The 22,522-nt window shown below is 37.3% G+C and overlaps 1 protein-coding gene and 1 non-coding gene across 7 annotated transcripts in view; one reads left to right on the forward strand and one right to left on the reverse strand.

The window, feature by feature from the left end:
• SHROOM4 (shroom family member 4) overlaps positions 1-22,522 on the reverse strand; it is a 224,962-nt gene that overhangs the window by 64,223 nt on the left and 138,217 nt on the right. The gene's annotated exons all lie outside the window — the stretch shown is intronic.
• Positions 1,663-1,766, forward strand: LOC116748238. The gene has a single exon (XR_004348246.1). It is a non-coding gene; the product is annotated as a U6 spliceosomal RNA (small nuclear RNA).

Genomic DNA, 22,522 nt, shown 5'->3' on the forward strand with positions numbered 1-22,522 from the left:
TCCAAGAAAAGAACACACACATACATACATACATATCCAAATCACTTTGCTGTACACCTGAAACTAACACCACAACATTGTAAATCAACTATATTTCAATAAAAATTTAAAGCCACTCATGTAATAAAAACATTATTAAGCAAGCTTCCTTAATTTTTTGTTGAAAACACTATAAAATTGCTGTCTAAAACCAGACAATGAGGAAAAAAAGGGGAAAGTACAGCTAATTGAATCAAGGAAGACTTCACAAAGCCTCTGATTTTGAAGACTCAGGACAATTTCAGCTGGAGGAGACTGGGAAAGAGGTCATGCCAGGTTTTGCAAAAACAAGAGTGGATAAAGCAGGAATATGCTGAAGAAAGAACACAGTTTCTATAAGGCACACAGGAAGTAAAATTAGAATGATGCAACAACACGGTGGGCCTTAAGTGTCAGGATAAAGCATTTACTTTACCAATAGGCGAGAGAGAGGCTTTGGAGGTTCCAGGATAGGAAAGCAACATGGTAAAAGCATATGTTAGGAAGGTTATTCTCATAGCTACATGTAGAATGAATTATATGGATAAATACTAAAAGCATAGTGAAGTGAGTAGGCTAGTGTAATAGACATAATAAAAGGTAGAAGTAGAGCAGTGACAGTGAGGGTGGAGCAGAAGGGAAGGATGTGAGGAAGGACATAAAAGACAGAATCAAGAAGCTTGGACTACTAATTAAATATGGAGTAGAGAGAGGAGTTAAGGTGACCATGAAACACCTAGGAGAATGATGGTATCACTAATCGAGATAGGGAAGTTGAGAGCCAGAGCTGGCTTCAGGAGTCATGAGTTTGATTTTAGACATGAGCGTGTTTGATATGCTGTCAAATATGCTAACACATATATATGGAATCTAAGAAAAAAAAAAAGGTCATGAAGAACCTAGGGGTAAGACGGGAATAAAGACACATACCTACTAGAGAACGGACTTGAGGATATGGGGAGGGGGAAGGGTGAGCTGTGACAAAGCGAGAGAGAGGCATGGACATATATACACTACCAAACGTAAGGTAGATAGCTAGTGGGAAGCAGTCGCATAGCACAGGGAGATCAGCTCTGTGCTTTGTGACCACATAGAGGGGTGGGATAGGGAGGGTGGGAGGGAGAGAGACGCAAGAGGGAAGAGATATGGGAACGTGTGTATGTGTATAGCTGGTTCACTTTGTTATAGAGCAGAAACTAACACACCATTGTAAAGCAATTATACTCCAATAAAGATGTTAAAAAAATGTAGATAGTCATGCCCAGCAAGCAGCTTGACATCTGGGCTGCAGTGCCAGAAAGAGGTTAGGGCAGGGTATGGACATGTGATCATTATCCACAGAGAGGAGGCAGCCGAGGCTGTCGCAGTGGATGTGACTGCCCACGGTAAATGCATGCAAAGGAAAGAGGGTGGATGACATATCTCTACAGAACAGCTACAGAGGAAGAAGAGCTAATCAAAAATACAAAACAATAAAATGCCTTTTTCAATGATATTGGCAATATATTTTTTTAACTAAGTGTCAGCAAAGTTGCAGGGAAAGAGGCATTCTTATACATTGCTGAATGGGAATGGATTGGGTATACATTTACTAGAGGGAAACTTGCCATATGTCATCAAGAGACATAAAAATGTTCCTACAGTGCTTGCTTTAGCTGACATATACTAAAAATGGAACAATACAGAGAATATCAGCATGGCTCCTTCACAAGGATGACATGCAAATTTGTGAAGCACTGCTTATTTTTTCTGGAATTAGACAGTGGTGGTGGTCATACAACCTTGTAAATATACTAAAAATCACTGAATCTCACACTTAAAAGTAATGAATTTTATGGTAGGTGAATTATATCTGTTTTTAAAAATGTTCCTACCTTTAATCTAATCTTTCCATTCCAAGGATTCTATCCTAAGAGAGCAATTAGAGATGCACACATTGATTTATGTACATGAAGTGTCATCGAATGCAGGGTTATTTATAATGTAAAATTAGGAATATCCTAACTGTTCAACATTTAGGAAGTTAGGTGAAGTACTGTATATCTACAGGAAAGAATAATAGTCTGCCATTACAAAAGTGAAAAAAACAGTATACAAACCTGTATGTAGTACCAGCCCAATTCAAAAAATATATATCCATACACATATATTCATGTATAAGCATACACATATTAAAAGGCTGAATGAAAATGTACCAATATCTTACCACTAAGTATTTATCTCTGTGTGGCAGAATTAAGGGTCATTTTAATTCTTTATACCTTTAGAAAATTTCAAAATTTTCTACACTACACACGTATTAGTTTTGAATGAGAAAAGGTTTCCAAAGAAAAAGGACACCCTTCTACACAGACATATCATTTACCCTGGCAACTGTCTAATACAACTGTCTGACACATTCCTAAGTTAGAAATCTGCAATTATACTTATGATTCCACTTAACTCTTTCAAGCATCTGGATTTTGCCCTCAGGGAAATCAGCTCAGAGCCCACCAACCTAGTAAAATGGTTTCCCCAACAAATGCTTTCCTGCTTGGCAGTAGATTCCTCTGTTTATGCTACTAATTTAAAAAAATTCCATCTGACAGTTTTTTACCCCAATGTCAGCACTAGTTGCTGTTCTTTGCTGTGAGAGGTGGCCAGGGCTGGAAGAATGAGGAGCAAGTTGAGAAGAGGCCAGTCAGAGGAAAAGGGAGGTCAAGTCAAGGTCAGCATTATGGCCATGCCCAGTGGGTTAAAAATTTTTTTACTACTCATGGCCTTCTTGGCTTCAGTTTTTCCTAGGCGCCTGATGGACTTGGTGGGACAAAGTTGTGTGGAGAGGGGACAAAGCACAGGAAAATCTGCTGGGGGGGGGGTGGCAGCAAGTACTATTTGTGAAGCCGTTTAACTGCTAATATTTACAGTTCACAAAGAACTTTCATAGACACCATTCTATTTAATCCTTCCAACAACCTTATAAACTCCATGTTAGAAAAGAAAAAACTCAAGTTCAGAGGTGAAGTAAATCATACAAGGCTTGAATCCAAGTTCTTTGCTTCCAAATTCCTGTGTTTTTGTCCCTAAACAGTAGTTCTCAAAGTCTGTCGAATAGATCAGCATCAGCATCACCTGGGAAATTTGTAAGAAATGAAATTCTGGGGCCCCACTCCAGACCTTTTGAATCAGAAACTCTGAGAGTAGAGCCCAGCCATCTGAATTTTAACAAGCACACCAAGTGATTCTGATGCACGCTCAAGTTTGAGACACATCACTCTAAAGAATGCTATCATACATTTGAAAACAGATTTTCAAATGGCTTCTTTAAAATACTGGCTGCTGCTGGTTTGACTTATGTGGGGTCTTGTCTTCCAAGGGAGCCTGGGAACCTTCCTTCAACTTCCAGTGGCTATGTACACAATAGAGGGCAGCTGCTTGAATAGAATTTGGGCTCCAGGGGCAGGAACATTCTACTTCATGGCAAGGTGCATCCCAGAACCAAGAGGGCAGTTCCCACATCACAACTTCCCGTGTTGAGTGGAGATATGAGCTGGCAAGCAGCTGCCATATATCTGTCCCCCTTGCTGAAGTTTCTGTTCATAAAGCTTTCACATGGTTTCACAATGCTCTGCATGAGCTGCTGAGAAATTCCCTGATCTGATGTATTTACGTTGACGAACCTCTAGTTCATCAAGCTTTTCATTTCTTTGGATTTCAGTTTGGTTTTCTAATGGATTTGGAAGCAACAGTTTAGAAAAAATAGATAGCAATTTGCAAAATTATTTTCCTTCTGGGGAACCTGGACTCCCTACTCCCGCCTCCCCAACCTACTCCCTACCCAATTTCCTCACTGCAGGTAACTGTTCTAGTTCTCTCTCTCTCTCTCTCTCTTTCTCTCTCTCTCTCTCTCTCTCTCTCTCTCACACACACACACACACACACACACACACACACAATCATAGACATTCCTTCCCCATGGGATGGAGAACAAACAAATCAGCATTTTTTTTTGTAAAATTGGACTTGATTTATATTGGATTTTAACTTTTGTCAAGGTGATGTTTATAAAATTGAAACAAAACCCATACATGGATATGGATTTAATTTGAAAATGCTAAAGCTGAAAGACAGAATCATGGACTGAAAATTATAAAATTTTCAAAATTCTAGGAGTGAACAGAATTTGTTGTATTTCCCCTTCTACACAGGTACTTGCGTTGAATTCATTCCTTTATTTATTCATTCATTGATTCTTTCATTCATTAGTTATTGAGAGCCAAGAAAGCACTGTTCAAGGTGCTGGGGACAAACCAATGAATAAAACAGACTAGACAGACCTCAGGGGGCTCAACTCAATATATAATATGACAGGTAGTGCTAAGTGCTATGAAGACAGCGAAAGCAGGGTAAGGGGTAAACTGTCAGACAGGGCTATGTGAGGGCCGATTCTATTTTAGAGTGTGGTCAGGGAAGGCCTCTATTAAGAGGTGATATCTGAGCAGCGACTTAAAGTCAGGGAAGGAGCCAGGTGAATATCTGAGGGAAGAATGTTCTAGGCAGAGGCATCAGCCAGGGCAGTGGTCCCAAGGTAGGATCAGCTTGCCATGGTCCAAGAACCATGAAAGCCAGTGTGGCTGGAGGAGAATGAACAAGACAAAGAAGTGTAGGAAACGAGGTTGGGGAAGGAGCCAAGGGCCAGGTGAGTGGGTCATTGTAAGGACTTGGATTTAATTGTAAGACTGATGGGAATAGATGTGTCTATCATGTGTTTAACAGGTGCCAAGGAGTCTTAAAAAGTCTACACTATGATCCTTGCCCTCAAGAAGCTTCAATCTGTCATCCATTTAGGGAAACAAGCCAGAATTACAGGAGACTTGAAAAGGGGTGGGGATTCTTGCTGACTCATGTATACTTGTTCCTAATACTAACCAGCCATCTTTAGTAGAAAAGAGCTCCAAAGGAGAAAAAGGCCTGCCTCCTATGCCAATTTGAAAAGATTCTTCCGCGCCATACTTTAGGCATTTTTATATCAAAAGCACTTATAGTGTTCCTATGTATTACAAATATTAATACTCATAACAACCCTATGAAGCAGGTGCTACTCATCTCCAAGCACTTATAGTGTTCCTATGTAGTACAAATATTAATACTCATAACAACCCTATGAAGCAGGTGCTACTCATCTCCAAGCACTTATAGTGTTCCTATGTAGTACAAATATTAATACTCATAACAACCCTATGAAGCAGGTGCTACTCATCTCCACTGTGCAGAGAGGAAAATCAGAGGTTTGGAGAGGTTGAGTAACTTGCCCAAGATCACAGAATTACAAAGTCACAGGGATCATATTCAAACACAGGCAGCCTAGCTCCAAAGCCCATGTTAACCACTATTCTAACCTGCCTCACCTACAGGTAGAGATAGAAGGATGGGAAGGGGGGCATGATGAATCTACAATTAAGAATAAAAGAAAAAGTCTCCCAGATGTCCTGGGTGACCAAGAAGAGTTCTGGGGCCTATGGGAGACCTGGGGAGAAGACTGAACTAGCTAGGGAGAGAGCTAGAGAAACAGCTGCAGGATACTGCATCCATGTTGGGAGTCCATGAGGAATGTGAATGCACAGCATTCAAACAGGAGTGCTTCGATAGTGGAGACATTTCCTGTGGGAAACTGAGAGGCCACGGGACTTTAGGGTATCCTAACCTGCCTAGTACAGAATACATAATGTCTAATAGCCGGCGGCCAGAAAAACCCACATAAAGGAAGTCATGCTTGAGGTCTGGTCTTGAAGGAAGGGTAGGAATTTACCAAGATAAAACATACTTCTATAGAAGAAGTAGTATGTAAAAATCATGGAAATGTGAGGAAAAAATAGTGTCCTGAAGGTAAGGTGTATGAGGAGGGGTGGTGGGAGGTAAGGCTAGAGAGGCAGGCTGGGCCAGAATGCAGAAGACCCAGGTTGCCATGCTAATGAGTTTGGACTTTTCCCACAGGCACTGGGGAGCCAGTGAAAAATTGTAAGCATGACAATGGCAGAATCAAATTTGCATTTTGGAAAGATGTATCTGCTAACATTTTTAGGGAGAAAAGAAGCAGGTGTACCAGTTAGGAAATGAATGTTATAGTCCAAAGTGATCTATGATTCAGGGATAGAGTGGCAAGGCAGATTTGAGGCTTGTCTGAGAATGGTCTAGGAGGTAGAACGAATAAATCTTGGCTCCCAGTTGGACAAAATATGAGGGGTAGAGGAAGGAGCCCAGAGTGTCTGCCATCTTTCTCACTTCAAGGATTAATTTCCAAAATTTACAAGCAGCTCATACACCTCAATAACAAAAAAATAAACAACCCAATCCAAAAATGGGCAGAAGACCTAAATAGACATTTCTCCAAAGAAGATATACAGACTGCCAACAAACACATGAAAGAATGCTCAACATCATTAATCATTAGAGAAATGCAAATCAAAACTACAATGAGATATCATCTCACACCAGTCAGAATGGCCATCATCAAAAAATCTACAAACAATAAATGCTGGAGAGGGTGTGGAGAAAAGGGAACACTCTTGCACTGCTGGTGGGAATGTGAATTGGTACAGCCACTATGGAGAACAGTATGGAGGTTCCTTAAAAAACTACAAATAGAACTACCATACGACCCAGCAATCCCACTACTGGGCATATACCCTGAGAAAACCATAATTCTAAAAGGGTCATGTACCAAAATGTTCATTGCAGCTCTATTTACAATAGCCAGGAGATGGAAACAACCTAAATGCCCATCATCGGATGAATGGATAAAGAAGATGTGGCACATATATACAATGGAATATTACTCAGCCATAAAAACAAACGAAATTGAGCTATTTGTAATGAGGTGGATAGACCTAGAGTCTGTCATACAGAGTGAAGTAAGTCAGAAAAAAAAAAGAAAGAGAAAGACAAATACCATATGCTAACACATATATATGGAATTTAAGGGAAAAAAATGTCATGAAGAACCTAGGGGTAAGACAGGAATAAAGACACAGACCTACTAGAGAACGGACTTGAGGATATAGAGAGGGGGAAGGGTGAGCTGTGACAAAGCAAGAGAGAGGCATGGACATATATACACTACCAAACGTAAGGTAGATAGCTAGTGGGAAGCAGCCGCGTAGCACAGGGAGATCAGCTCGGTGCTTTGTGACTGCCTGGAGGGGTGGGATAGGGAGGGTGGGAGGGAGGGAGACGCAAGAGGGAAGAGATATGGGAACTTATGTATAACTGATTCACTTTGTTATAAAGCAGAAACTAACACACCATTGTAAAGCAATTATACCCCAATAAAGATGTTTAAAAAAAAAGTAATAAGAATGATGCTAAGAAATCCTAAAAAAATAAAATGGAAAAAAAAAAGCTACCTAGGAATAAATCTAAATAAAAATGTGTAAGACATTTATGGAGAAAATAAAACCTTATTGAAAGATTAAAAAGCAAACAAACAAATAATTGAGCCTGTCACCAAGAAGAGTGGGGAGGGAAATTAGTCCAATTTTGGACAAGTCGATTTTTAAGTTTTTATTTTTTAAATCAATACTTGCAAAAGGTAAACCATTCAAACAGTACAAAAGCATATACAATGAAAAATGAGTTCCCCATACTCTGGGGGAAACCATCATTAACAGGTTCTTGTTTATCCCAGAGCAGCAGTATGGCATACTGTTAAGAACATAAGCTCTGGAACCAGACTGTCTAGATTTGAATCTGCCACTGCTGGCTGTGTGGCCTTGGGCTAGTTATTTAACATCTCTGCCTCACTTACATTATCTGTAAAATCGGAATTATAATAACAGAATACAAAAAAAAAAGCATACTAGAATACTGTTCAGAACCTTGCTTGTTAGTGTTTAACAATATATCTTGGAGATAATTTTGTATCTGCATGTACTTTTTCACAAATTTTTAATAACGGCCTAGTGTTGCACTTGTGTGACTTTTTCATAATTCATTTAACCTTTACCAAATTAATGAAAACTAAGGTTGTTTCTAATTTTTTGTTAATACAAATAATGCTGCAATGAATATCTTTGAACATCTCTTCACACACATATATGATTATATCTGTTAGATAAATTCCTGTAACTGGAATTCTGGTTCAGAGCATATGAATGTTTAATTGTGATAAAGTCTCCTGAAATCCAAAGAGGTTATGCTAATTTGCATTTCCTCCAACAGTGTATTAGAGCAGTGCTTTTCAAACTTTCATGTGCAAACAAATCACCTAGGGATCTCGTTAAAATGCAGATTCTGGTTTAGTAGGTCTGGGATGGGGCTGCATCTGTAACAAGCTCTCAGTTCATGCAGATCCTGCTTGTTCAAGGGTCATGCTTTGAGTAGCAAGGTATATAGCAGGGTGTAAGAGTGTGCATTTCTCCACATGCTTGCCAAAAATGGTATATTACATGCTCTGATTTTTGCCATTCTGACTGGTGAAAGTTGTATCTTAAGGTGAGGGCTGTTGCTTAAATTAACCTATATTCCTTTAATTATGAGTGTTGCTGAGCATCTTTCTGTTTATTTTTATAAGCCAATTTTCTTTTCCCCTGGACTGGCTATTTAGGTCCTTTTCTCCTCTTTTTAAATAATGGTTTATGGGTATTTTTCTAAGTGATTCTCAATCTCAAGAGCTCTTTATATATACAGGGAACCAGCCCTTTCCCATATCAGATGCAAATTCTTCTTCCCAGTTTTTTGTCTTTGGATTCTGTTTCTGTATTTTTGTGGTGCTGTAAATTTTAACTTTCATGTAGTCAAATTTAACAATTTTCTCCTTTATGGCTTCCTTTGTGTCTTGCTTAGAGAGACCTTTACTATTTAATAATAAAATCATATATTAAAATATCTAAGTTATGTCTTTGGATCAATTCCTAGGCTCAATTATGGTCCATTGATCTATATTCATGTGGTAGTACCAAACTATTTTAATAACTGTAGTTTTATAATATGTTTCAACAGGACTGGTTCCTTTCTCCCTTATTACTCTTCTTTTTCAGACCTTTCCTGACTAATCTTACAGATTTATATTTCCATATGTACTTTAGAATCAGCTTGGGCATGCTGAATTATGATATGTTTGGGAGACAACTTGGTGGCAAAGTGTAACATGCAGTTGAAAATGATAATCTGGCGTCTAGTAGTGTGGTCTTCTCTGGATATAGAAACCTGAGAGTCATCAGTGATACCTAAAGCCTCTCAAGAAAAGTCCATAGAATAAAAAAGAGGGTCTGAGGCTGAACTCTAGGTTAGTGTGGTTCTCAAAGTTCAGTCCTCAGACCAGCAGCACCAGCATTACCTGAGAACATCTTGGACCCTGACTGGAACAAAAACTTGGTGGGGGGAGAAATATGTTCCTTAACAAACCCTCCAGAGGATTCTAATGCACACTCAAGTTTGAGGACCACTCTTCTAAGGTATACTGTAGTTAACAGACAAATTAAGGGAAGAGAGCTGAAAATAAGTAGTAGTAAGAAAACCAGGAGAAAGATATACTTAATAATCAAAGAGAAGAAATTTCCAGAAAAAAAGTTCAATAGGGCCAATATTAATTAAGCAACAACTATTTTCAAAGGGCTTTATACATATTACCTCATTTACTCATATAACTCTATAATGTAGATACCATTATTCCTATCTTGAAGATGAGGAAATTTTGGTTAACTAACTTGCTAAAGGTCAGCCAGCTGATATGTGATTTGACACCAGTGCTGTTATATACCAATGGCTATGTGCCTTCCATTGTACTCCTTCCACTGTACTGCTGAAAAACTGCTATTGAAAAATTGCTCACTGGAAAAGGAGAATAAAAAGATGCTCCTTGATGTTTTTTTTTTCTCAATCTGGAGGATACTAATTCATCTGGAATACTGGAAAAGGAGAATAAAAAGATGCTCCTTGATGTTTTTTTTTCTCAATCTGGAGGATACTAATTCATCTGGAATTAGTATAGAGAAGACTGTCATGTAGTGGAAGAAGGCACACTTCAGTGAGAAAATGAGAAGAAGAAAATGGAGGATGAAAGTTAATGAAAGCTGATATTTTTAGGATGAAGTGACCACCAGAAGATATTTATGTGTAATTGAGATCAGTTTAGATTAGGAGTAACATTCAATAGGCCTAGGACAATCTCTGGTCCTGATCTGGACCTAAACAACACACCACTTCTACCTATGCTCTACAACTGCCAGTCGAAGCTCTACATATCCCATCAATCCCCTCAAACTAAAGACAAAACAAAACAAAAACCAAACACTGACATCAAGCCTAGCTCTTCCTAATTTATCTTTTTATTTTGTCTTAAATCCTTAAAGGTCTGACTGGCTCAAACCTTGTAACCATTGTTTCCTTCTCTTCTTCGGCCTTCATATTGAATCACTCTCACCAAGTCCTGGCTTTGAAATATCTCCCCCATTAACTTGTCCTGTCCATTCCTACTGTCACTACTTTGCAAAAGCAGGCATGTCACATGGCCTCCCTACATCCAGTCCAACCCACACCAATTTCCCACAAATACCAATTTCATTCTTATTCACCTATTCACAATCCTGCAATGACTCCTCATTGCCTACTAGATAAACTTTGCTTTACTGGGCCTTCTATTAGTTCAAATTTACCTCTCACTGATGGGTAAATTTGGATGGGCTTTCTTAATTTCCTCAAACCTGCATCCACATTTCTCTCCATCCTCTCTTCATGCCTTCCCACATACCATTTAGGAATTGAGCCAACCTCCCCTTCTTTTGTTCAAGTTCCTTGTGATGTTCTTCTTCCAATTTTCATAACCACTTGCTGCTGGTATCACTCATTTCATCAATCACCTACTTCCTTTCTCAACCATTTTACCTATATATGTCTTATCTCCATCCACTAGAGTTCAGGGGTGGAACATACTCCTGCTGTGAGCCCCACTACATTGTTTAACATATTGCTATATACATGCTAAGCACTCAAACTCAAAAACACTTATTAAATTAATGAAATCATATCATGAGAACTTGGTATTTAAAGAGATATTTGGTGAATTAATGTTTAGAAAATGCCTATTTCTTTTTCACGTTCAAATGTCATATTAAAAACAGTACACATTCACTAGTTATTACCCAGTATCAAGTACTATTATAGGCACAATCTCATGAAGTACCTATTCAATCCTTACCAGATCCCTGTCAGGTGGGAATTTACTGCCCTGAATTACTCATAAGTACAAGACTATGAGATGGTTAAAGACTTGTCCAGTATTTCTACTGAGTACTCAGAGCCTACAGTGAAAACCCCCAAGTCCACTGCTCTATCCTCCATAATACAGATTCCTTTCTTTCATTTTTAATTTTTAAACAGGCTCCTATGGTTCTTAGTTGAATTATAAACATGGTTTTTCTATAGTCTTGATGTAAGAAAAAATTGTGACTAACAAAATAGGTAAATAATAAATATATTTATATCTCAAGTTTAGTGTCAAATTACAGTTACTATGAATAATGAGAGAAAGTACCTGTGTGTCCCCGAAGTAAACTTGTGGCATAATGCAAATAGAGATGAGATGCAGCAGGGTGCTATATTAACATTCATAATTATGCATCTTATGTTCCAAAAATGAATTGTTTGCCAGCAAAGGAAAATGGCAATAGTAAGAATTATGGCAAAAGCACATAAGGTTAATCAACATACAATCGACTCTCAAATATGCACATTTTAGCTATTTTCTTTTATTGGTGTTTATGATTTATTATTTAGAAACACTGTAATCTACCAGAATATATTTCCCTATTAAGGACACCCAAAATGAAAACACACTCACATCAAGTGAATTATTTTTATGACACATAGTAGATATATCACTTAAAAGAGATTTTGTTCTACAAATGCAATAACCTACATGTAATAAGGTGTCAACTTCTTCAGTGATATTTGGTCTATACACACACACACACACACACACACACACACACACACACACGCACTTTGGGGGCAATTTAAACTTTCTGGGAGAAAAAGACTAGATTAAAAACTCTTTTTTCTATATCTCCTAATGCATGCTTTATTAAACATAGCACAACCCAAAGAAACAGGAGGAATGCAGAGTACAAATGACAACACTTTCCCACTGACTGAGACTGACCCAGCTTCAGGTAAGAAAGGAAGATGCCTTCACCCAGCAGACGGCTACTGGATGTTTTTATTTAGGTGCCAAAACCCATCAGTTCAGCTGCAAACAGACCCATTCCTAGAATCTTAACTCTCACCCTATCTAAGAGCCAATTAACTCAGATTATTCTTCTGTCAAGATTAGCAAGCATCCCAGGTCAAGGCAAAGCTTAAGCCTGGATGACTGAGAAAGATTCATTTGTCCTCTCAGACTACTTCTTACACTTCCTTTTGCTCTGGGCTCTACTGGAGTGCAAGGTTACTGCTGAGGATAATACTAACAGGGTGAAGCAAGGGAGAAAGCATGCACAGCATAAGGAGTTTTAAAGTCATACAAGGATTTCTTGAAGATCTCAACCAATATATTCAATTTAAAGCCTCGGAAAATGTTACAGAGACAGAAGCAAAATAGTAGGTAAGCAGGTAGGTAGGAACCAATGAGGTATTACAGACAGCTAACTACATACTATGGAGTCAGATTGACCTGGCTATGAGATAGTGGACATGTCAGTTATTTCATTTCTTTGTACCTCCATCTCCTCATCTGTAATATAGGGATATATTCATCCCTATACCTCATAAGAGAGCTGTGATGATTAAATGACATGATGCACTTGAGAGCTCCAAGCACTGCATCTGACCCACAGTAAGTGCTGGGATAGGGGGACAGAACTAACATTTACAGAATGTCTATTAAATCTGAAAGTAATCATGGTTCTGGCTGTACCTCTTCAGACTTAGGTGGGAAGGCACCTTGGAGAAACCCTTCGGCCTGAATCCAAAGCCCTGTGGAGAACTCAGTTCATCCTTACTGGTCTTAACATTTTCAAACCAACTACTTGGTAGAGAACTGATACAGCACTATCTCAGTGAGTTGTAGAACTATGATAGTCCCTATGACTGGAATTCACAGCAATGTTAATACAGGAGAAAGAGATGGATTCTGTAGTCACACACAGAGACTGGATTCGAGTCCCAGCTCTGACACTTATTAGCTATGTGGCTTAAGACAACTGACATGTCCATTCTAAGCCTTGGTTTCCTCACATAATACATACTTTGTAAAACTTTGGTAAGGATTCAGTAGATGTAAGGGTGCTATCACTAATTAAGTTCTCATGATCACACAAGGTCTCAGGCCAAGCAAGCCACTTAGATCCTCAGATATAATACACAGGCAACGCAGAGCTACTTTCCCTGTCCAGTTATGGCAAACCAACGGCTATTGCAAGTGTTTACCCTGATAATCATTAGGGAGGAAAGAAGAAATTCTTTTTACTGTGGCATGACAAAGGGCTTCTAGCAATTCTTCATTCTTCGTGTTTGGAAGGATTCATCATAATCGTGATCCTGAATCACATATAAGAGATCAGCCATACTCTCCATCACCTCATGAGTGCCCTTCTCCACTCATCCTTTTTTTTTTTTTTTTTGGCTGTGCAGCTTGCATGATCTAAGTTCTCCAACCAGGGACTGAATCTAGGCTCCCTGCAATGGAAGCGTGGAGTCCTAACCACTGGACCACCAGGGAATTCCCTCCACTCATCCTTAAACTTTTCTTTATTAAACCTCAAGCTTCTCCCAAGAAGTACAGAGTAGCAAAATCTCTCTCTCTCTCTCTCTCTCTCACACACACACACACACACATATACACACACAAAGAGAGAGAGAAGGAAGGATATCACAAGAGAAAACTCTCCTAATTTCATACAAAATTCATGTACCAAGACTAGTTTTGAATTTTTGTTTCAAATGTTCCATTCTGTTGGAAGGGCCATGAATACTTTAAGAAATCTATTCCTGAAGTGCAAAGAGGGATAACCTCAGGTAAGTAACTTTCACTGTATGTAAATTTATTTATTTATATAAATTTATTTATTTATTTATTTTGGCTGTGTTGGGTCTTCTTTGCTGCATGCTGGCTTTTCTCTAGTTGCGGCGAGTGGGGGCTACTCTTCGTTGCGGTGCACAGGCTTCTCATTGCAGTGGCTTCTCTTGTTGTGGAGCACGGGATCTAGGCACCCGGGCTTCAGTAATTGTGGCTCGTGGGCTTCAGTAGTTGTGGCTCAGGGGCTCTAGAGCACAGGCTCAGTAGTTGTGGCACACAGGCTTAGTTTCTCCACGCCATGTGGGATCTTCCCGGACCAGGGCTCAAACCCATGTCCCCTGCATTGGCAGGCAGATTCTTAACCATTGTGCCACCAGGGAAGACCAACTGTATGTAAATTTAAATCACACAAATTTTATGACTGAGAGAAAGAGAAGGGCAGGTGATGTTCTGCTCCTTCCCCTAGAGAGAAAAACTACCCTTCATAACTTCTCAAAGACTATTCAAAGGCACACATTAACTTTATACTTAACAAAATTGAAGAATATTCTGCACCCTCATCACAGGAATAAAAGGAAGAATATATCTTTGCATTAGGAGCCAGAGACATAATCATTTTTAGCTGAACAAGGATGCCAGAACGGCCAACCAATGCTTTCCCTTTGATTAGCTGGAAAGCAATCAATGCACTCTTGCTAGATTGAAGCTTTCACTCAAAATAGAAACTGGCCTGAAGTCCAGAGCTGGCAGTTCAGAGACAAATCCCCAGAAGGGATCTGGACACTTGCAATAAGATCCAGGGTTGGCATACTCATTAGGATCCATGTTTAAGACTGGGGCTTGAAGAAGCTAAGTAATAAGGACTGGTGAAAAATAAAATACTGACTGCCTTCAGGATTCATATGCTTCTTTCATCAGCTAAAAGAAACACTTTTGGTGCTTAAGGTTTGCTTAGTTTAGCTGTTGTAAAAAAGACATTGGATTTTTATATGTATAACTGATTCACTTGCTGTACACCTGAAACTAACACAACACTGTAAATCAACTATACTACAATAAAATTTTTTTAGAAAAGAAAATGTAAAAAGACTATTTTTTAGTGTAGATTTAGATTCACAGCAAAATTAAGAAGTTACAGAGATTTCCCATATACCCCTTGCCCTTACACATGCATAACCTTCCTCATTATCTATATCCTCCACCAAAGTGGTACATTTGTTACAACTGATAAACCTACCTTGACACAACATTATCACCCAAAGTCCATAGTTTACATAGTTTACTCTCAGTGTTGTACATTCTATGGGTTTGGATAAATGCATAATCACATGTATCCACCATTAGAGTGTCATCAGAATAGTTTCGCTGCCCTGAAAATCCTGTGTTCTGCCTTTTCATCCCTCCCTTCCTTCCCTCTAACCCTGGGCAACCACTGATATTTTCACTGTCTCTATAGTTTTGCCTTTTCAAGAATGTCATATAGCTGGAATCATACATTATATAGCCTTTTCAGATCAGCTTCTTTCACTTAATAATATGCATTTAAGATTTTTCCATGTCTTTTCATGGCTTGATAACTCACATATATATAATGCTGAATAATATTACATTGTGTGGATGTACCATAGCTTATTTATCCATTCATCTACTGAAGGATATCTTGGTGCTTCCAAGTTTTGGCAAGTATGAATAAAGCTTATATAAACACCCATGTGCATGTTTTTGAATGAACATAAGTTTTCATCTCATTTGGGTAAATACCAAGGAGTGCAATGGCTGGATCTTATGGTAAGAGTATATTTAGTTTTGTGAGAAACTGCCGAACAATCTTCCAAAGTGACTGTACTAGCAATGAATGAGAGCTCCTGTTGCTCCACATCCTTGTCAGCATTTGGTATTGTCAGTATTCCAGATTTTGACCATTCTAACAGGTATGTAGTGGTATCTCGTTGTTATAATTTGCATTTCGCTGATGACATATGACATGGAGCATCTTTTCATATGCTTATTAGCCATCTGTATATCTTCTTTGATGAGTTGTCTGTTCAGGTCCTTGGCCCATTTTTAAATTAGGTTGTTTGTTTTTTTATTGTTGTGTTTGAAGAGCCCTTTGCATATTTTGGATAACAGATGTATTTTTTAAAACTATTCTCTCAGTTTGTGGCTTTTCTCCTCATTGTATTGACAATGTCTTTCCCAGAGCAGAAGTTTATAATCTTAATGAAGCCTAGTTTATCATTTATTTCTTTCATGGATCCTGACTTTGGTGTTGTATCTAAAAAAAGTCATCACCATACCCAAAGTCATCTAGGTTTTCTCCTATGTTATTTCCTAGGAGTTTTATAGTTTTACATTTTGCATTAGGTCTATGGTCCATTTTCAGTTAATTTTTGTGAAGGGTGTAAGGTCTGTTTCTAGATTCATTTTTTTGTAAGATATTGATTTTTAATAAAGACATTTGTTCAATTTAGACATTTATTTAATTTTGAATTAATTGACGATATGGGGAGGTAAGTCTTAACAATCTCAGGATGAGGGATTAAAACATTATTGAGACTTCCACTTCTGTGAAAATGTAGTAGATGAAGTTTTCCTTATTCCTTCCACGAAGTACAACTAAAAATCTTGGACATTAAGACAAACATAAGAAGACTCTCATATGTTTTCCTCTGATACCACTCACTAGGAGAAAATATTTGCAAAACATACATCAACAAAGGACTAGTATCTAGCCTATATGGAGAAATTTTAAAACCCAATAGTAAAAAGCAAACAATCCAATTAGAAGAGTCTTAAGGTAATGAAGAAGACATCTATTACATTAAAAAAGCTGACTGACAAAGGACCTTCCTTTCCAAGGAACAATATGGTTGTAAGTTCCCTGGGCTTTCTTTTTGCCTTATATAGCCAAGGCTTGGATCTGAGAGGCAACAAACTGGAAATGCTAAGTGGGCACAGACAAAATAAGTCCCAACAGAAGCCTGCTCTTCCTATCCAGAGAACCAGGAGAGGGGTAGACTAGCAAGACAGAAAACTTTTAGATATAACTTCTCTATTCCAGCCAAATACCACAGAAGAACTGTGGCCCCATCTCTACTCATGCCAACAAAGGCTGAATGGAGAGCCTAGATTTCTACCCTGGCCATGCTATAATAAGGTCTTTTCTGACATCATCACGGCCAAGGTGGTGGCAGAAAAGGCTGAATTCTGGGATAGGACTCTCATCCACGCTGGGTGCTAACAAGCCCTCCTCTATCCACTCCTCTCTCCATTGTCATGGAGACGATGTAAGGAATGTGGGCATGTAATCCCACCTGTGGTAACAAGGAGGCACTCCCTCTCCCTATTGAGGTGGTGTCAGAGGAGGCCACATGGGGAGCACCAAGGACAGATTTAGCAAGAGAAAGGAGCCTCCCTCCTTGGGTATTAATAAATTCCAATAGGGAACCTGGACTTGTACCTCCATGTGGCAGCAAGGAGGCAGCAACCCCTTTCCCCTGCCAGAGTGGTGTCAGAAGAAGCCAGCTAAAACAGAAAGTTTAAATATGACCCAAAGTTTCATAACATAATACTCAAAATGTCTAGATTTCAACTGCAAATCACCTGTCATACAAAGAGCACAGGAAGATCTCAAACTGAATTTAAAAAGATAATCAATAGACACCAATATCAAGATGACAAAAATGTTAGAATCATATGACAAAGTGACCATAATAAAAATGCTTCAGTGATCAAATATATACATAATGAAACAAATGAAAAAACAGAAATTCTTAGCAAAGAAATGGAAGCTATAAAAAAGAACCAAACGGAAATTTTAGAACTTAAAAATACAACATTCAAAATAAAAAACTAGATGTATAGTCTCAACAACATAATGAAGGGAACAAAAGAATCAGTGAACTTGAAGACAGAATAATAAAAATTACCCAGTATTAACAACAGGAAGAAAATAGACTGAGAAAAATAAAGAGAACCTTAGGGACCTGTGGGACTATAATGAAATAGCTAACATTAATGGCATTGGAGTCTTAGAAAAAGAGAAGAAAGATGACAGGACTAAAAAAAGTACTTGAACAAATAATGCCTGAAAACCCCCCAAATTTGGCAAAAGACCTAAACCTGGAAACTCAAGGAGCTAAGCAAACTCCAACAGGATAAACCCAAAGAAATTCATACCAAGACACATCTTAGACAAAAGTCTGAGCTAAAGACAAAAGAAAATCTTAAAAGCAGAGAGAGAGAAATAATACCTTACCTGTATAAGAAAAATAATTTGAAAGCCATATGATTTCCCATCATAAATCAATGCAGCCAGAAAGAAGTTGGCACAATATTTTTCAACTGCTGGAAGAAAAGAACTATCAACCCAGAATCCTATATCCAGAGAAAATATCCTTCAGGAATGAAGGGGAAATCAAGACATTCCCAGATGAAGGAAAACTAAGAGAATTCATCACTGGCAGACCTACTCTAAAATAATAGCTAAAGGAAGTTCTCTAAAAGAAAGGAAATGACAAAAGAAGAAATCCTGGAATTTCAGGAAGGAAGAAAACAAGGCAAAAAACTGGGTAAAAACAATAGACTTCCTTTTCCTCTAGAGTTTTCTAGATTATGTTTGATGGTGGAAACAAAAATTATAGCAATGTCTGATATGGTTGTAAATGTATGTAGCATAAATATTGAAGACAATTTTATTATAAATGTTGGGAGATAAAGGGTTGTAAAAGGAGATAAATTTTCTGTACTTCACTCAAAATGGTAAAGTGACAACACCAATAGACTGGGATAATTTATGTATATATAATATAATACCTATAGCAGCAACTAAAAAGGCTATATGAAGAGATATACCCCAAAACTAGAGATAAATAAAAATGGAATTCTAATAAATGTTTAAGTAACCCACAGTAAGGTAAGAAAAACAAAGAGTACAAAGAGAAAGAAAAATAAAATATTTTACTTACACCCTAACTTATCAGTAATTATATTAAATGCAAATGGTCTAAATATACCAATTAAAAGATAAGAGATTGGCAGAGTGCATAAAAACACATGACCCAATGACATACCATCAAAAGAAACTCACTTCAAATAAAACAATACAGGCAGGTTGAAAGCAAAAGGATAGGAAAATATATTATGTGAATACTAATCAAAACAAAGAAGGAATGGCTATATTAAAAACAGGTAAAGCAGGTTTCAGAGAAAATAAAATTACTGAAGAAAGGGAAGGACATTGCAAAATGATAAAAGGGTCAACCCACCAAAACGAAATAACAACGCTAAATGTGTATGCATCAAACAACAGAACTGTAAAATGCATGAGCAAAAACTGATAGAACTAGAAAGAAAAATAGACAAATCCACAATTATACTTGGAGACTTCAACACTCCTCTCTCAGCAATTAATAGAACAACTAGACAGAAGATAATCAAGGATACTGAAGAATTCAACATTACCATAAACCAACAAGATCCAATCTACATTTACAGACTACCTCACCCAACAACAGTAGGATGTACATTATTTTCAAGTGCTCATGGAACATATACCAAGATAGACTATATCCTGGGATATAAAACAAACCTGAGCAGATTTAAAAGAACTGAAGTCATACACAGCATATTCTCTGAAAACAGTGAAATTAAACTAGGAATGAATACTATTGTAGAAAACAAATGGAAGCTAAACAATATACTTCTAAGGAATCTATGGATCAAAGAGGAACTCTCCAGAGAAATACAAATTACATTAACTAAATGAAGATGAAAATACAACATATCAAAATTTCTGTGACACAGATGAAGTAGTGCTGAGGAAAATTTATAGCACTAAATGCTTATATTTGTAAAGGAAAAAAGGCTCAAATCAATAATCTAGGCTCCCATGTCAAAAAGCTAGAAAAAGAAAAACCCAAAGCAAGCAGAAGACAGGAAGTAGTAAAGATAAGACCAAAAATTAGTGAAATTTAAAGTAAAAATATAGAGAAAATCAATGCATAAAAAAGCTGATTGTTTGAAAAGGATAATATAGTTGACAAACCTCTAGCAAGACTGACAAAGGAAAAGAGAGACAAGATACAAATTACCAATATCAGGACTGAAACAAAGGCTCTCACTATAGACTTTGCAGATATAAAAAAGACAACAATGAACAACTTTATACACATCAATATGACAACTTAGATGAAATGCACAAATTCCTTGAATACTACAAACTACCACAACTTACCCAATGTGAAATAGATCATTCGAATAGTCCCATAATTATTAAGGAAATTTAACTTGTAAATAAATATTCTCCTTAAAGAAATCCCCAAACCCAGATGGTTTCCCTAGAGAATTCTACCAAATGCTTAAAGAAGAATTAGCACCAATTCTACACAGTATCCTCCAGATAATATAAATCCCAATTTATTTTATGAAGCTAGTATTACCCTGATATAAAAACCTGACAAAGACAGATTTATAAAACTACAGACTGCATGAATAATGACGCAGGTAATAAAAAATCTTTAACAAAATATCAGAAAATAGAATTTGGCAATATATAAAAAGAATAATATAATGTGGCCAAGTGGGGTTTATTCCTCTGATGTAAAGCTGGTTCTATTTTCAAAAATCAGTCAATGTGATATATCACATCAATAGGCTAAAGAAGAAAACTCATACAATCATATATTCACACAGAAAAAGCATTTGACAAAATCCAACATCCATTGATGATAATTCTCAGAAAACATGGAATAAAGGAGAACTCCATCAACTTGATAAAGAGCATCTACAAAAATCCTACTGCTAACATCATACTTAATAATGAAAGACAATGCTTTCCCCCCAAGATAAGAAACAAGGGAAGGATATCCACTCTCCCCACTCTTATTCAAAATAGCACTGGAATTTATAGCCAGCACAATAAGGCAAGTAAAAGCGATAAAAAGGCATTCAAATTGGAAAGGAAGAAATAAAACTGTCCCTATTTATAGATGACATACATAGAAAATTCAAGGAATCTAAAAACAAAAACAAATAAAGGAAATTCCTGGAACTCCCAAGTTCAACAAGTTTGAGACATACAAGATCAACACAAAAAGCAATTGCATTTCTATACATTAACAAGAGACATGAGGAAACAAATTTTTTAAAGTATCATTTACAATTGCTGCAAAGGAAATGAAATACTTAGGTGTAAATCTAATAGAACATGTATAGGATGTGTATGTTGAGAACGACAACAATGCTGATAAAAGAAATCAAAGATCTAAGTAAACAGACACACTGTGTTCATGGATTAGAAGACTCAACATAGTAAAAATGTCAGTTCTCCCAAAATTCATATACAGATTTAATGCAATTCCTGTCAGAATCTCACCAAGATCGTTTTTGTAGGTATAGACACAATTATTCTAGAAAGACAGGGACCTAAGAACAAAATAGAAAATCCAGAAATAGACCCAAACAGATATGCCCCACTTATTTCTGACAAAGTTGCAAAAACAATTTAATAGAGGAAAGATAGCCTTTTCAACAAATGTGTTGAAAGCCTTTTCAACAAATGTGTTGAAAGCCTTTTCAACAAAGGTGTTGAAGCAATTAGACTTATGAACCTTGACATAAGTCCTACACTTACACACAAAAAACTCAAAATGGATCATGGATTTAATGTAAAAATAAAACCATAAATTTAGAAAAAAAAGGGAAAATCTTTGGAATCTAGGGTTGTGCAAATAATTCTTAAACTTGACACCAAAAGGACTGATCCATTAAAAGAAAATTTGATAAATTGGATTTAGGTTACATCATTCATTCTTTATTGTTATCACAGATCATTAAATGCTGGGATTTTAAATACGATTAAGATGCAGTCCCTGCCTTCAAGGTGCTCATAGTTTAGTAGGAAAAGAGATATCTAAACTGGTAGGTATGATGAGATACGGTAAGTGCACAGAGGAGAGAACCATGAGCTCTCCTGTGGGAATGAGGAATGGCTTGTAATATATAGTGGGGTCCTTTACAATGAGTAGAGACTTACCAGGTAAAGAAGGGATGGGAGACTATTCCAAGCAGAGAGAAATGTATCTGTAAATGGCAAAGAGTCATTAGAAGATACTAAAGTAAGTTAGAGAAAGACAAATATCATATGATATCACTTATATGTGGAATCTTAAAAAAAATGATACAAGTGAACTTATTTACGAAACAGAACCAGGCTCACAGACTTTGAAAACAAACTTATGGTTACCAAAGGGGAAACATGGGGCAGGGGGAGGGATAAATTAGGAGCTTTGGATTAACATATATGCACTACTATATATAAAATAGATAATCAACAAGGACCTACTGCATAGCACAGGGAGCTCTATTCAATATTCTGTAATAACCTATATGGGAAAAGAATCTGAAAAAGAATATATATATATATGAATCACTTTGCTGTACACCTGAAACTAACACAACATTGCAAATCACCTATATGCCAATAAAAATTAAATCAAATTAAAAGAAAAGAAG

This window comes from Phocoena sinus, chromosome X, assembly GCF_008692025.1.
Source record: "Phocoena sinus isolate mPhoSin1 chromosome X, mPhoSin1.pri, whole genome shotgun sequence".
Taxonomy (NCBI): Eukaryota; Metazoa; Chordata; class Mammalia; order Artiodactyla; family Phocoenidae; genus Phocoena; species Phocoena sinus.